This window comes from Moschus berezovskii, chromosome X (assembly GCF_049115385.1).
Source record: "Moschus berezovskii isolate FMDL1 chromosome X, NW_MosBer_1.0, whole genome shotgun sequence".
NCBI classification, from domain to species: Eukaryota; Metazoa; Chordata; class Mammalia; order Artiodactyla; family Moschidae; genus Moschus; species Moschus berezovskii.
The window spans coordinates 45,991,989-46,004,060 of record NC_142488.1 but is presented as its reverse complement, the minus strand read 5'-3'; positions in this window follow the sequence as shown (position 1 = coordinate 46,004,060).

Here is a 12,072-nt window from a genome sequence, read left to right as displayed (position 1 = left end):
ATTCTAAATGAGATCAATCCTGGATGTTCATTGGAGGGACTGATGCTAAAGCTGAAACTCCAATACTTTGGCCACCTCATGAGACGAGTTGACTCACTGGAAAAGACTCTGATGCTGGGAAAGGTTGGGGGCGGGAGGAGAAGGGGACGACAGAGAATGAGATGGCTGGATGGCATCACCGACTCTGTGGACATGAGTTTGAGTGTACTCCGGGAGTTGGTGATGGACAGGGAGGCCTGGCGTGCTGTGATTCATGGGGTCGCGGAGAGTCGGACACGACTGAGCGACTGAACTGAACTGAACTGAACTGACTCTTAAATGAAGCTATTCAACAGAAAGAAGAAATGAAAAACATGCAAGAACAGATGGGTAATTGATAGTTGATAGATGGGAACTATGAGGAAGAATGAAAAAGAAGTGTTGGAAATGAAGCATAATGTAATAGAAATGAAGAATGTCTTTGATTGTCTCATCAGTAGATGGGACATAACCAAGGAAAGAATCAGTGACTTGAAGAAACATCAATAGAATCCTCCAAAACTGAAATCCCAAGAGATTTTTAAAATGGAAATTACAAAACAGAATAACCAAGAATTGTGAAACAGTTACATAAGGTATAACATGGGTGTAAGGGGAATATAGAAGAAGAAAGACAAGAAAGAAAAAGAAGAAGGGAGAAAGAAAAGGAGGGAGGGAAGGAGGAAGACAAGCAATATTTGAAGCAGTAATGACTAAGAATTTCTGAAAATTAATGATAGACACCAACCCACAGACCCAGGAAGCTCATAGAATACCAAAAAGAATAAATACCAGGAAAGTCTACACGTATGTAAATCATATTTAAAATGCAGAAGATCAAAGACAAATTCTTGTAAGGAACCAGAGAGGGAGAATTGCTATACCTATAACAAAGCAAAAATAAGAGTTATATCAAACTTCTCTTCAAAATCTTGCAAGCACAGACAGAATAGAATAAAATATTTAAAGCAGTAAAAGGAGAAAACAACCAATCTAAAATTCTGTACCAGTGAAATTATTCTCCCAATGTGAAGAAGATAAAAGCTTAAAGCAAGATGGTAGACTAGGAAGATCCAAATTCTCATTCCCTCGTAGGAGCATTTTTTAAAATAACTAGAGAGTAAATAAAATGACTTTATAAGGTTTCTGGAAATCAGACAGATATCTGTAACATCCAAGTAAATGTCCAATCAAGAAAACGCCCCATTCAAAAAGCTAGAAAAATTTGTGATGTTTTTACTCATCCTTGACCTACTCCCTCCCTAGCATGGTGTGGATGGAGGGAAGCGGTGGCCCAGTCCCCAGTTACTTCTTCAAACCAGAAAAAGCAGAGTGGAATTAATTTACAGTGTTGTAACCTTCCTGGGGGCTGCAGGAAGGACCGGTCTCTGTATTGTTTAAAATGGATCTCAGATACCAGGCTAGGAAAAACCATGTGAAACAGTGAGCACAGTTCATGAAAGCCACAGAAAGACTACAGAGTCACAGATAATGGAGGCAAGAAAATACTGGTAGAAGAATACAATATAAAAGCAAAGACCTTGAGAAATTGGGATGTTAATTCTTAGGGGAGTTATTATATTTATAATCAGCTATTTGTTAGCACAACACCTGACCTACAAGAAATACTAGATAGATGTCCTTCAACTTGAAGTGAAAGAATTCTTGAAAGGAGTTGAAAGTCATACAAAAAATAAAGTTCTCCATTGAAAGTAAATATGTAGACAAATGTAAAAACCAGTATTACTGTGATTAGGTTTAAAACTCAGCTTTTCATTTTCTACAGTATTTAAAAGAGAAAGGCCTAATAATTGGAAATCTATGTCAGTAGGTTACATTGTATAAAGATGTAGCTTGTGACAGCACTAACATAAAGTAAGGGAGGCAGAGATGTAAAGGGTAGTTTCCATATGCACTTGAAGTTAAGGTGGTAACAATTTAAAATTGATTGTTATAACTTTAAGATGTTTTTGTTATCTCCATGGTAACCACAAAGAAACTATAGAAGATATACAAAAGGCAATGAGAAAGGAATCAAAATGTGTCACTACAGAAAAAGTCAACTGAACACAAAGGAAGGCAATAATGGAGAAAGTGAGGTTCATTAAAGGCATAAGATGTAAAAAACAATAAAATTGAAATAGCAAGATTTCACCAATAGCAACTACTTTAAATGTAAATGAATTAAACTCCCCAATAGAAAGACATATATTGACAAAATGGATTATAAAAAAACAGAATCTAATTGTATGCTATCAGCAAGGGACCCAACTTAGATCCAAGGACATGCATAGATTGAAAAATGTTAGAAAAGGTATTCCATGCAAATAGTAACCAAAAGAGCAGGAGGGGCTACTGTCAGACAAAATAGACTTTAACATAAAAACTGTTAACAAAAAGCAAAGAAGGACAGTATATAATACTAAAAGGGTAAATTCATTAGAAAGATATAACAACCCAAAGCTACCAGAAATAAGGATATTTCAACATACTAAAATCAATCAAGATAATATACCACATTTATGTTACAGAATACAAGTCTGTGTTCCCAATGCTGAGTGAGGCCAAACAATACCAAAATGTCAGAATTTGGAGCAGAGAAAGTTTTATTGAAGGGCCATGCAAGAAAACTGATAGCTCATGCCTTAAAAAGCCTGAACTCTCTAAGGTTGTCAGCAAAGCACTTTTAGAAGCAAGGTGAGGGAACGGTGTAGTTAGTTTTTGCAAACTCCTTGATGTAGACTCCTTTGTTCTTGCAGCTGTCCAGGTAGGTCAGCCAAAGGTCAGGTCACAATGTTCCTGTAAACCTCCAACAAGACAAACTATTCTCTGTTCAAGTCAGGTCATGATCAGGCTATTTTGTATTTTTCAAGCTATAGGCAACATTCTTTTAGAAAAGGTGCAGAGCCAGCATGACTAAGCACAGGCAACAGAGTATAAAGATTAAAGTAAAAGTATGGCAAAAACCACTACAATATTGTAATTAGCCGTCAATTAAAATAAATTTAAAAAAAGAGAGATTAAAGTAAGGTTAAAGTAAAAGGAAAGTATCAGGGTTAAAAGTAAAAGGAAAGTATCAGGGCTTCCCTGATGGCTCAGTTGGTAAAGAATCTGCCTGCAAGGCAGGAGACCCCAGTTTGATTCCTTGATCAGGAAGATCCACTGGAGAAGGACTAGGCAACCCACTCCAGAATTCTAGGGCTTCCCTTGTGGCTAAGCTGATAAAGAATCCACCTGCAGTGCGGGTAGACGTGGGTTCAATCCCTGGGTTGGGAAGATCCCCTGGAGAAAGGAAAGGCTACCCACTCCAGTATTCTGGAGTGGAGAATTACATGGACTGTATAGTCCATGGGGTTGCAAAGAGGAAGATACGACTGAGCAACCCTCACACAAAGTAAAAGGAACAGGTCTAATAAATAGGCAGATTTGCTCTTCCCTGTTACATTAATAGAATGAAGGAGAAAATCATGTGATCTTTTCAATTCATGAAGAAAAAAACATTTAAAAAAAAATCAACACTATTTCATGATTTTATAAAACCCAAAAACATCTCACTAAACTGGGAATAGAAGGAAACTATCTCAACACAATAAAGGCCATATACGAAAAATCCAGAGCTAACATCATACTCAATGGTAAAATCCTTTTCTCTAAAGTGAGCAACAAGAGAATAGTGACTACTTACACCATTTCCTACTCAGCATTGTACTGGAAGTTTTAACCAGAGCAATTGGCAAGAATATATATATAGGATACAAATTGTAAAGGAAGAGGCAAAATATGTTTGAAGATGTAAATATTTAAATAAATAAAATAGATAATATAGTGTTAGCACTGATAGTGAGTCTAACAAGATTGCAGGATACAAAATCAACATGCAAAAAAGTCATTTGCACTTCGTGCTAATAATGGACAATTTGAAAAGGAAATTAAGAAATCAATTCCATTTACAAAGCCATATAAAATACCTGGGAGTAAATTTAATGAAGGAGGTCAAAGAAATGTACACTGAAACCACAAAAGGATGCTGAAAGAAATAAGACACAAATGGAAAGACATTCATATTCATGGACTGGAAGAACTAATTTTGTGAAGTGTCAATACTACCCAAAGTAATCCACAAGTTCAGTTCAATCCCTATCAAAATTGTAGAGGCTTTTTTTTTGGCAGAAAGAGAAAATTCCATCCAAAAGTTCATATGGAATTTTGAGTATTCCCAGAGAGACAAAAATATCTTGAAAAAGAAAAATAAAGTTCAAAACCTCACACTTCCTAATTTCATTACATATAGAAAGTTACAATAATCAAAATAATGTGGTACTTGTATAGGGAAATACACTAATGGAATAGAATGTCAAGAAATAAACTCTAATGTTGTTGTTCAGTTGCTAAGTCACGTCTGACTCTTTGTGACCCCATGAACTGCAGCATGCCAGGTTTCCCTGTCCTTCACTATCTCCTGTAGTTTGCTCAGATTCATGTCCTTTGAGTTGGTAATGCTATCTAACCATCTCATCCTCTGCCACCCACTTCTCCTTTTGCCCTCAATCTTTCCCAGCATAAGTGTCTTTTCCAATGAGTCACCTCTTTACATAATGTGGCTAACACGTTGGAGCTTCAGCTGCAGCATTAGTCTTTCCAATGAATATTCAGGGTTGATTTCCTTTAGAATTTATTAGTTTGATCTCCTTGCTGTCCAACAGACTCTCAAGAGTCTTCTCCAGCACCACAGTTCAAAAGCATCAATTCTTTGGCACTCAGCCTTTTTCATGATCCAGCTCTCACATCCATACATGACTACTGGAAGTACCATAGCTTTGACTATATGGACCTTTGTCAGCAAAGTGATATCTCTGCTTTTTAATATACTGTCTAGATTTGCCATAGATTTTCTTCCAAAGAACAAGTATCTTTTAATTTCATGACTGCAGTCACCATCTGCAGTGATTTTGGATCCCAAGAAAATAATATCTGCCACTGTTTTTATTTTGTTCCCATCTATTTGCCACAAAGTGATGGGACCGGATGCCATGATCTTGTTTTTAATTAATTATTTTAATTGGAGGATAATTACTTTACAATATTGTGATGGGTTTTGCCATACATCAACATGAATCAGCCATGGTGTACATATGTGTTTTTTTTTTTTTTTTAATGTTGAGTTTTAAGCCAGCTTTTTTACTCTCCTCTTTCACCCACATCAAGAGGCTCTTTAGTTCCTCTTCACTTTTCTGCCATTAAAATGTCATCATCTGCATATCTGAGGTTATTGTTATTTCTCCCAGCCATCTTGACTCCAGCTCATGATTCATCCAGCCCAGTGTTTTGCATGATGTACTCTGCATATAAGTTAAATAAACAAGTTGACAATATATGGCCTTGACGTACTCCTTTCTCAATTTTGAACCAGTCAGTTGTTCCAGGTCTGGTCCTAACAGTTTCTTGACCTGCATGCAGGTTTCTCAGAAGACAGGTAATGTAGTCTGGTACTCCCATCTCTTTTAAAATTTTCCACAGTTTGTTGTGATCCACACAGTCAAAGGCTTTGACATAGTCAATGAAGCAGAAATAGATGTTTTTCTGGAATTCTCTTGCTTTTTCCATGATCCAGCGGATGTTGGCAATTTGATCTCTGGTGCCTCTGCCTTTTCTAAACCCACCTGGTACATCTGGAAGTTCTTGGTTCTCAGCTGGGCCAAAGCAGAAACTCTCATACATATAATCAGATGATTCTTAGTAGAAGTACTAAGATCATTCAACAGAGAAAGGATGAAAGGATGTCTTTTCAACAAATGGTGTTGGTAAATTTATATCCACATACTAAAGAATTGAATTGGAAATTATAGGGTGAAAGTTTGATGATATTTGATTTAGCAATTATTTCTTGTATTTGTCAAGTAGAGCCAACAAAAGGAAAAAAAAATGTATAAATGAATTTCACCAATATCAAAAACTTTGTCTATAAAATTTATTACTGAGAATAAAAAGGCAAAACACGAAATGAGAGAAAATATTTGTGAACCATATATCTGATAAGGGATTAGTACTTAAACACAAAAACAACAAAATGAACCTGATTAAAAATGGGCAAAGAACTTAAACAGACATGACTTTAAAGAAGATATACAAATGAGAATAACTCCATGAAAGGTGTTCAGTGTCACTAATCATCAGGGAAATGCAAATCAAAACCACAATGAGATACCATTTCACACCTGTCAAAAGGGCTATTACCAAAAAGACAAGCGGTAATAAATGCTGGCAAGGATGTGGAGAAAGGGAACCCTGGTGCACAGCTGGTGGGAATGTAAATTAGTAGAGCTACTAATAAAAACAGTATGGTTTCTAACCATAAAAGGTCCTTGGTTAAAAAAAAAAAAGTATGGTTATTCAAAAGATTAAAAGCAGAACCACCATATGATCCAATAATTTCACTTTTAAGTGTATTTCCAAAGGATACTAAATCATTGTCTCAAAGAGCCATCTGTACTCTCATGTTCACAGCAGCACTATTCACAATAGCCAAGACATGGAGACAACCTAAGTGTTCTATGCTGTGCTTAGTCACACATTCCTGTCTGACTCTTTTGAGACCCCAGAGACTATAGCCCACCATGCTCTTCTGTCCATGGGGATTCTCCAGGCAAGAATACTGGAGTGGGTTGCCATGCCCTTCTCCAGGGGATCTTCCCAAACCAGATATCGAACCCAGGTCTCTCACATTGCAGGCAGACTCTTTTTCCATCTCAGCCACAGATAAATAGATAAACATTTTAGATAATAGATACATAATAGTATGCAGCCATCAAAAAGAAAGAAATCCTGCCAACTGTGACAACACAGATGGACCCTGAGGGCATTATCCTAAGTGAAATGTCAAAGACATATTGAATGATCTCACATACATGTGGAATCTAAAAACATTCAACTCATAGAAACATAGAACTCATAGAAACAGTAGAATGGTGGTTGCCTAAGGGATAGGGGAAATTGGGAGATATTGGTCAAAGTGTACAAACTTTCAATTACAAGATTAATAAGTTCAGGGGATCTAAGGTAAAGAATGGTAAATACAGTTAACAATACTATATTCTATACTTGAAAGTTTCTATGAGAATAGAGTTTTATTTTTCTCACCATAACAACAAAACGATAAGTATGGGAGCTGAAAGGTGTTTTAGCTAACCTTATTTTCATAGATATTCTACATTATATATATGTATCAAATCATCACATTGTATACCTTAATTTACATAATGTTATATGTCAATTACATCACAAAAAAGCTGAAAAAATAAATTAAAAAATAGAAGTTAAAAAAGTATACTCTCAGACCACAATAGAATTATACTACAAATTGATCATCAAAATGTAGCCAGAAAAGTCTAGTATATAAGGAGATTAAACAACACATTTCTAAATAACACATGTCGCAGGGAAGAAGCCTGAAAAGAAATTTTAAATGTTTGTAAATGAAAATTAAAAATACAAGTTATCAAAGACCAGGGAATGCAGTGAAAGTAATGCATTGAGAGAAATTATAGTGTTAAATTAGAAAAGAAGAAAGAGCTAAAGTAAAATATAAGATTCCACATTAGGAAACTAGAAAAAAAAAAAAAAGAGCAAATTAAACCAAAAAAAAGGAGAGAAAAAATAGAGCAGACATTGAGGAAAATTATAAAGATCAAATAAGACAGAAATTCAATAAAGAAGTAACAAAACAAAAGCTTGTTCTTTGCAAAGATTACTAAAATTGCTAAGCCTCTAGCCAACTTAAATATGTGAAGAAGAAGATATAAATTATTATTTGGACAATAAAAGAGTAATAAGAGAATATTATGAACAACTATGTCCACAGATTTGATAACCTAGATGAAGCACACCAATTAGTTGAAAGACAAAATCAACAAAAATTCACACAAGAAAAAATAGACAATCTGAATGGGCCTATACCTCTTAATGAATTGAATCAAGAAATAATGAAACAGAATAGAGAGCCTAGAAATAAACCATAATTAGATAAAGCACAATTATATGTTCAGTTAATCTACAAGAAAGGAGACAATGGGGAAAAGACAGTTTCTTTTTGTTTCTTTTTTTTTTAAATTTAATTGGAGGCTAATTACTTTAAAATATTGTATTGGTTTTGACATACATTGACATGAAAAGACAGTTTCTTCAATAAATGGTACTGAAAAAAACTAGACTGCTACATGCAAAAGAATGAAACAAGACCACTTCATTACACCATATACTGCTGCTGCTGCTAAGTCACTTCAGTCGTGTCTGACTCTGTGTGACCCCATAGACAGAAGCCCACCAGGCTCCCCCGTCCCTGGGATTCTCCAGGCAAGAACACTGGAGTGGGTTGCCATTTCCTTCTCCAATGTGTGAAAGTGAAAAGTGAAAGTGAAGTCACTCAGTCGTGTCCGATCCTTAGCGATCCCATGGACTGCAGCCTACCAGGCTCCTCCATCCATGGGATTTTCCAGGCAAGAGTACTGGAGTGGCTTGCTATTGCCTTCTCCGACACGATATACAGATATAAACTAAAAATGGATTAAAGACTTAAATGTAAAACCTGAAACCATAAACTTCCTACAATAAAATAGGCAGTATGCTCTTTGACATTGGTTTTAGCAATATTTTTTGCCATGTCTTTTCAGGCAGGGGCAACAAAAGAAAAAGTAAACAAATGAGACTAAAAACTAAAATGCCTATTTTTTTTCCAGGTACAAAGTTTATTATTAGAGACATAACACAACAACAAGTGGGAAGGCACATAGAGAAATGCTTCGTTTAGTTAAGATAGAAGCAAGGCTGAGATGCACACTGGCAGAGAAAGGTAAAATGCCTTTTACAGTGAAAAAAACGATCAACAAAGCAAAAAGACAACCTACTGAATGGGAGAAGACATTTGTAAACAATATAACCAATAAGGGGTTGATATCAAAAATATATTAAAAATTTATACAAGTCAATATCAAAATACCAGCAACCCTATTAAAAATTTCAGTAGTGATGAATAGACTCTTTCTTTCTCCAGGGAAAGCATACAAATGGCCAACAGGCACATGAAAATATGCTCAACATCATCAGGGTAGTGCAAATCAAAACCACAAAAAATACCACAACTCACACCTGTCAGAATGGCTATTAGCAAAAAAAACAAGAAACAATTGTTGGCAAGTATGTAGAAAAAAGAGAACACTCATACACTGTTGGTGGGAATGTAAATTGGCACACCAAGTATGGAAAACAGTATGGATAATCCTCAAGAAACTAAAAATAGAACTACTATCTAATCCACAATTTTACTTCTGAGAACTTATTTGAAGAAACAAAACTAATTCAAATAGATATATGTACCCCTATATTCATTGCAATACTATTTACAATAGCAAAGATTTGGAAGCCACCTAAGTATCCATTGATAGACAAATAGATAAAGAGGTAGTATATATAAATAATGGAATATTCAGTTCAGTTCAGTTCAGTCGCTCAGTCGTGTCCGACTCTTTGCGACCCCGTGAATCATAGCACGCCAGGCCTCCCTGTCCATCACCAGCTCCCGGAGTTCACTCAAACTCATGTCAATCGAGTTGGTGATGCCATCCAGCCATCTCATTCTCTGTCGTCCCCTTCTCCTCCCGCCCCCAACCTTTCTGAGCATCAGAGTCTTTTCCAGTGAGTCAACTCTTCACATGAGATGGCCAATGTATTGGAGTTTCAGCTCCACCATCAGTCCTTCCAGTGAACACCCAGGACTGATCTCCTTTAGAATGGACTGGTTGGATCTCCTTGCAGTCCAAGGGACTCTCAAGAGTCTTCTCCAGCACCACAGTTCAAAAGCATCAATTCTTTGGCGATCAGCTTTCTTCACAGTCCAACTCTCACATCCATACATGACCACGGGAAAAAACATAGCCTTGACTAAACGGACCTTGGTTGGCAAATTACTCATCCATAAAAAAGAATGAAATCTTGCCATTTGCAACAATGTGGATGGAGAGAAATGTCAGAGAATGATGAATATTATATAATTTCACTTACATGTTTTCTAATCTATAAAAGAGAACAAATGAACAAAGTAAAACATAAACAGACTCATAGGTATGAAGAACAAATTGGTGGTTGCCAGAGGGGAGGTGTGTTGGGGCATGAGCAAATAGATAAAGGGGATCAAAAGATACAAACTTCCAGCTATAAAATAAATGTCATGAGAATGTACAGTACAGTATAGGGAATATAGTTAGTGATATTGTAATAACTCTGGTGACAAATGGTAACTAGATCTATCATGGTGATCATTTTATAATTTATAAAAATAGTGAATCACTATTCTATACTTGAAACTCATATAACATTGCATGTCAATTATAATTTCTAAAAAATTTAATAACCTTACAAAGCAAATCACTAGTCTTAGATGGGTTCATTGATGGATTCTATGAGACAATAAGGAAAAAAAAATTATACCAATTATCTACAGTTTCTTCCAAAAATTGAAGCAGAGGGAACACTTACCTCACTCTATGAGGGGTTTACCATAGATGGCACCAGTGGTAGAGAATCTGCCTGCCATGCAGGAGATGCACGAGACACGGATTTGATCCCTGGGTCGGGAAGATCCCCTGGAGTAGAAAATGACAACCCACTTCAGTATTCTTTTCTAGAAAATTCTGTGTACAGAGGAGCCTGGCAGGCTATAGTCCATGAGGTTGCAAAGAGTTGGACATCGCTAATCGTGCACACACACACATATACACACACACACACACACTCACGATGAGGCCAGCATTATACTAATACCAAATCTAGACAAAAAAACTTCATAGGAAAACTACAAATCAATATCTATCATGAACATAGCTGCAAAACCCCTCAACAAAATATTAGCAAATCAAATCAATATTTAAAAAGAATAATGGAACATTTAACAAGTGGAATGACCACAAGTTTGGTTCAACATTTGAAAATCAATTAATGTAATTCATCATAGCAACACACTGATAAATAAAAGTCACATCATCATATCAATAGATGCAGAAAAAAACATTTGTGATATCAAACACTCGTTTATGATAACAAAATTGAAATAGGAGTGCAGGGAAACTTTCTCAATTTGATAAACAATATCTGAGAAGTCTGCAGCACTACATCATACCTAATGGTAAGAACCTCAAAGCATTCCTATGAAGGAATTCCTATGAAGAAATCAATATCAATAGATATTGATTAGCAAGAAGGCAAGGATATCTCTTCTTACTATTCCTTTTCTACATCATACTGGAAGTCCTAGCTAAGGAAAGGAAATAAAATGTATAAAGATTCAGAAGGGAGATATAAAACTGTCTGTGTACTAGATGACATTATTGCATATGGAAAGTCCAAAATAAGGGATGGAACAACTCCTGGAACTAATAAGCAATTATAGCAAGCTTTCAGGACACAAGGTTAATATACAGAAGCCAAACATTTTCCTATATACCAGCAATGAATAAGAAGAATTTAGAAATACAAAACACAATACCATTTACATTAGCACCAAAAAATACATAGGGACAGGTTTATCAAAATATATACAAGATCTACTTGAGGAAAACTACAAAACCCTAATGTATGAAATGAAAGACGAAGGAAATAAATGGATATATAGTGCTTGTTCATGGACAGCAGACAAAATGTTGTCAAGTTTTCAGTTCTCTCCAATGTGATCTATAGATTCAATGCAATCTCAATCAAAATCTCAGGAAGTTATTTTGTGAATATCAACAAACTGATTATAAAGTTATTATAAAGTTCATATAGAGGGGCAAAAAATCCATGATAACTGACACAATATTGAAAAAGAAGAACAATGGAGGCTGACACTACTCAACTTCAAGACGTAGTATAAAGCTATAGTAACCAAGAAAGTGTATTATTGGCAAATAATAGACAAATAGATCAATGGAAAGCTTAGAAGTAGATCCACGTAAATATAATCAACTGATCTTTGACAAAGTAGTAAAGGCAATACTATGGAGCAAAGATAGTCTTTTCAGCAAATGG